This window comes from Parus major, chromosome 12, assembly GCF_001522545.3.
Source record: "Parus major isolate Abel chromosome 12, Parus_major1.1, whole genome shotgun sequence".
Lineage (NCBI taxonomy): Eukaryota > Metazoa > Chordata > Aves > Passeriformes > Paridae > Parus > Parus major.
In genome coordinates, this window is record NC_031781.1 from 17,786,295 (window position 1) to 17,792,023 (window position 5,729).

At 38.6% G+C, this 5,729-nt stretch overlaps 1 protein-coding gene across 9 annotated transcripts in view; it reads left to right on the forward strand.

Annotated features, from left to right (window-relative positions):
* The window catches only part of CHL1 (cell adhesion molecule L1 like), a 126,344-nt gene that overhangs the window by 12,675 nt on the left and 107,940 nt on the right, over positions 1-5,729 (forward strand). The window contains exon 1 of one of the 9 annotated variants that reach the window (XM_015641197.2): positions 2,315-2,407. The exons of the other annotated variants lie outside the window; for them this stretch is intronic. The gene's annotated coding sequence lies outside the window, so the exon portion shown is untranslated. Of the gene's footprint in view, positions 1-2,314; positions 2,408-5,729 lie in introns of those variants that run through there. 9 annotated transcript variants of the gene reach the window in all.

The window sequence follows — 5,729 nt, forward strand, 5'->3', positions numbered from 1 at the left end:
TTATTTTACCTTATTTTACCTTATTTTATTTTATTTTACCTTATTTTACCTTATTGTATTTTACCTTATTGTATTTTACCTTATTGTATTTTACCTTATTGTATTTTACCTTTTTTTATTTTACCTTTTTTTATTTTACCTTATTTTATTCTATTTTTTATTTTAATTTTATTTATATTTTATCTTTTTATTTTATTTTTATTTTATTTTTTAGTTTATTTTTATTTTATTTTTTAGTTTATTTTTTATTTTATTTTGTTTATTTTTAATTTTTTTTATTTTTATTTTATTTTTTAATTTTATTTTTTTATTTAATTTTTATTAAATTTTTAATTTTTTTTTAAAAACAAATTATTTTATTTTTCCTTCTTCCCAAGCACTTCCAGCTTGGCTTCCATCCTGAAACATGAGATCAATAGCCCTCATAAATTCTTCTCCTGCCTTGGGAAAGTATTGTTATTAGCACTTTAAACACCTAATCATTCTCCTAATCATCCTGCCCTTTGTATCAATAACTTTTTTGTGTCAGCCAGGTCGCAAAGTTAATTATGGTGATTTACTTCCTTGTTTTAAACGTGCTGTGTCTTAATTCCAGTGTGATCACTGGAGTGGCTGCTTGACCTTGTTTCACCTGTTTTCATAAATACTTGTGTCTGTCATGTCCATTCCTGGAAACACTTCATCTGTACACGAAATCCTGGGGATTCTTCTCATTCCTTTCATAAAGGGACTTTTCATATTTTCCTTGTTTGGTTTTTTTTTCTCATTTAGTCCTTTTCACATCTCTAATTTCTGAATGCGGTTCTGCCTGGTGTCAGAAATAAATCAGCACGTCTAAGTTGCAAACAATTATTATTAATAATGATTTTAGTCCTTTCTAAGGCATTCTGTACAGAATCCTCATCTCAGTTGCATCCTGAGCACCTTGGGCTGCTGAGCAGATGGTTCCTATTGAAGTGATTTTTATTCATTTCTGTGGAAAGCAAACAATCCAATTGAAACTCTCTTCTCCTGAAGGCCAGGGGCTATTTGATGAATTTAACTTCAGTTACATCAAATGAAACAAATCCATTCTGACCCTTGAGGAAGCCTCATGTTTTAGATCATAGGTTGCTTCTAAATATAGGGATGGGAAATTAATGTCCCCTTGGATGGATGATCCTGTAACTGTCTCCTGCAAGGGTTTTCACAGTTCCCTTTGAGCTGAGTGGCCTGGTCCTCTCTGGAGAGGGTGAAATTTGAGTTGATAAAGTGTTTAGAAAGAGATATTTATGTTTAAATATATATATATATATATATATATATATATATATGTATATATATATATGTATGTATGTATGTATGTGTGTGTGCACAATTAATTATTAAATTAATTAAAGTATAGTTAAATTACTATATTTGTATGGTTTTGTGCAGAATTGTTTAGCCATCATGGCAGTTCATGGAAAACAAAATCATTTGGGAGATACATCTGTAGATATATCTTTATTTTTTGTTTCAAAACCGTTTTGTGCAACAGGCAGTAGCTTTAGCCTTGGGCTTTTGAATCTGATATTACATTTATCTTCCCTGAAAATAATCAGAGTACAGCAACATCTGATGTGCCTGAAAGGGAAACAAACACAAGTGAAGCAGCTGAATATGGAGCATATGACATGTTTTGATTTATTCCTGAGCTATGAACTTTGAAATTTGATATTACACACCTATAATGCGTTTTCATGAGTGTCCCCATACAAGTGCATTTATATCTTCTACTTATAAATAAAGATAATCGGGTTCTTGCCTTGTGTGGGCACACGAGGAGTGCTGGAAAGCTCATACACTAAGGTTTATTTCTTCCTAATAATTAATAATTAGGTGTTACTTGAGAGGTGGTTCAGATTCTTTCTATTTTGGGATATTGTTTTATTTGGGTGTTTCTCTCTGAGGAACAACTTCATCCTGTCCTTGGCACTGGCACTCTCAGTGGCAGATGTTATAACTCAGAGCAGACAAGATGATTCAGATTTTTATTTTCTTCTATTTTTTTATTTTTTTTTTCTGTAAGTGACTTGCCCCCCAGGCATTTTTTGACAGGGAGAATATAATTTCAAATTCAATGTGAATGTGGAGGCTTTCCAAAGCTCCAAATTGCAGAGATTTCTCAGCATGGCTTAAGGAGAAATAAAACTCTCCGTGCTGCGATGGGAGGGGGCAGCTCTGGTACCAAACCCTGTGTTTATTGCTTTGCTACAGATTTGGACACGAGAGATGCCCTGTCCATCACCGAGCTGCTTTCACTTCACCCTTTTAACAACCCTTTCCCTTCTGGAAACCTCGGAAAGGCCAATAGAGCACAGCTGGATTCTCCCTTTTCCCCTTCACCTCCAGATGGTGACTGGTGGTTGAACATCTTATTTATCAGGTGAGAAGCAGTGAGCACAGGTGGTTTTGAGAGGAAGAATTTGCTGCCAAAGCAGGCAATTCCAGAGGGCCAGGAAGGGCTTTTTTTATCCCTGCCAAGGTGTTTGCTCTCATTTTGGATGGGGAGAGGTGCAGTGAGGAGAGGATGTCCCTCTTCATTGTGGTGGGCTCTTTTCAGCTGTTTCAGGAAATTGGTGTCTGTGATTTTTATGTATTTTGAAGGAAAAAAAAACTTCACACTCCAGATCTAAAACTCTTGAAAGGATTCCCCAAGTTTAAGAGCAGAACTTTTTTCCTGATGAAACAGAGCACAGAGGAACTTCCTTGTTCCTTGCCTAAATCTCCAGATTTCCACCCCAGCCCTAACAAGGTCAGGTTTGCATTGTGTGGAGCTGCTCCCCTTTGTGTGGGTTCTGCCTGACTGAGGACAAGACATCTTCTCACAGTTTGCCTTTCATTTCCCCACCTTTATTGCCTTCTTCACCTTTTTGTTCCAGCATTTGGCCTGGGTTTCATCTCTCGCTCTGCTGCTCCCTCTCGGGTGCTCCTGTCCCCACCACTGCTGGCTCTCAGGGCAGGGGGTGGCTCTGCAGCCCCCAGAACTTTCATGTTTTTGGGTCAGTGTGGTTTGATGCTGACCAAGGGCTGTTTTCATCAAGCATCTGTTGATTCATACATCTCTAGGAAACTGTGGAATTGCAGAAATGTGTGTGCAGGCAGGATCTGTCCCTCTGCACCACAATCTCTCCCTCTCGCTCCCCCTTTTGTGAGTCATGGCCATGAATTTCCACTGTGCCCCCACCTTCAGGAGGTTTTTCCTTCAGTGCTGAGGATCCAGCCTCAGAAAGGAGCGAGAGCCAGCTCGGAGAGCTTTAACCCATAATAAGCCTGATGTCCTCGGGGAGAAGGGAGATTAAAAAGCCCAAATTCTCCAGGAGATTGTCACTTGGCTAATGATGATCGTAGCCCATGGCAGTGGGGGATGATAGGGCTGATACTTAGCAGGGGTTGTGAACCAATTAGTCTGCTCAACAAAATACTTGGTCCATTGGGTGCAAATGTTAGGAATATTTATAGGGCTGGCTCCTCACAGCCAGCTAATCAAAACTGGAGAAAGCTACTTAAGAGCCTGTCCCAGGCTCTACAGAGGCCCTGAGATTACACAGCTGACAGATAAACAAATGTTTGCCCATGTAAATATTAGGACTCAAAGACTGTATTTGAACTCTTTCTCAGTTTCCTGGTGGTGTAAAATCAATTAGGGGTGATTAAAACACGTTGGAGTGCGCTTCCCTGTGGAGAGCAGGCTCTGATGGTGGCTGTCCATGGGCAGTCTCCTGTTGGCTTCTCCCAAGGTGGGGATGTCACATCAGCTGGCCCAGGTAAAAGGGCAGCAGCACAGGAAGAATTCAGCTATTACTGAGGTGCTTTGCATTCATTTCCTGCCTGATGCTTCAGCCCTGAGTGGTCCTGTCAACTCCTTAACCCTGAACCTGCTGTTTTTCCAAAACATGGCACTATTGGAAATGCACAGTGGTCTCACAGTGAGTGCTGGCCACCACCTTCTGCTGCTAAAGCACAGACTTGGTCCTTGCATAAAGTCTAATAGTGGAGTTGGAGGGAAAATAATTCATCTTAATTTACAGGCTGGTTTAGGTGTTTCCAAACTCTACTGACTTGTGTATTAATTTGTACATCATTCAAATTTTCAGGGTTTTTTCCCCTCTGATCTCAGGCCTCAGTTGCAGAAACATTTCTATGAAACAGACAAGAGTAAGAAAAATCCACAAGCTTCCCTGGAAGAGCTTTTTGAAAGCTGAGAGTATTGATTGCTCAGATGGAAGGTGTAAATGTGGTTCTACATGTCTTTACAGAGAACCTGCAAATAGAAGAACAGCTTCTAACCCTACTACTCAGCTCCTCACCAAAGTATTCTGCCTCGCTGTTTTCCAGCTGGTATTTTACAGCAAGTGATCATTTTGAAATACAACCATTTTGGGTTTGGGACTCAAGGTGGTTTTCTCCAGTTTATTTTAAAAAATCACATGTTAAACTGGGGCATTTATTGCACTTGGCAAGCTCTATACTAGGTCTTTACTTAAAGAAAAATCAAATTTAATAAAAGCCAGGTTGCAGATTGTTCTGGCGAGCACGATGTAATTTTATTTTTTTTATTATGGTTTTTTTACACCCCTCTGTGTGTAAAAGCTTTCTTTATGCTGCTGCTATTCTGGCTGTAAATGGCTTTAAGTGCAGTGGGTTTTAATATAAAGATGTTCTTTCTGATGGCTCCTATATGTTGAAAATGACATAATGCCTTTTTTTTGAGCCTGAAAAGCACCATTCTCATTGGTCCTGGTAATTGTGTTAATAGTGCTCTTTATTTCCAGGATTTCTTTGGTTTTGTTTTTTTTTTTTGCTTTCTTTTTGTTCACGTGTGTATCGGAGATGCAACACACTGGCAGTTAAATGGGGTAAAAATGATCTTTTGGAGAGGATGGTCCAAGTCCATGGAGACTCTCCTGGGATCTCATTAAAGCATTCTCTCCTAATCCAGTGTACTGCAATATCAGCTCTCTGAATCCCACACTGTGGCTTCCTGATAGGTTAGTTTACACAGAATTAATTGTCTAATTTTGCAAACAACCAGCACAGTGCACATTGATTTTTATTTATTTATTTATTTATTTGTTTGTTCAGCTGTCTATTTTTAACCTGGTGTGTTACTCTTTGTGGATTCTGCTTTGTATTTCAAGGCACTTTTTACAACCTGTCTCTACTTACACCAGTTTGTCACAGCCCGTATCACACAGGAATCATTGTGTATTTTTATCATTTTCTTTTTGTCCTTATAATAGATAAGAATTGCTGGTAATTTAAGCAATAATTTTCTACATTAAAAAAACCCCAAAAACAAAACCAAAAAAAAACAGGTACAAGGGGGTTTCAGAAAAGCAAATTCATATTGTTCAAGGCTTCAGTTGTTTAGATGCTCCAGGGACTGATCCTCACTGAAGAGCTTGGATTTTCCTTGTCCTCAGAGGTCACCTGGCTGCTTTGGTGGCACTGGAATAGCACAGGGAAAATGAGCCTTGCCCTGAACAAAGGACCAGCAAGAGGAAAACAGTTGATACAGAAGCACAAAATAATGCATTTGATTAAAGTCTCATGGACTGTGCTGTGAATTTGGCTCAAACAGGTTTTTTCATATATTTGGAGGATCTGTTTTAAGGTAAAGTTTCTTGAAATGTAACTTGGACACAGAGGAATTTTGCATTAGAACCAGAGTATTATTCAGGCTCTCAGAAACACTTAAGATGATC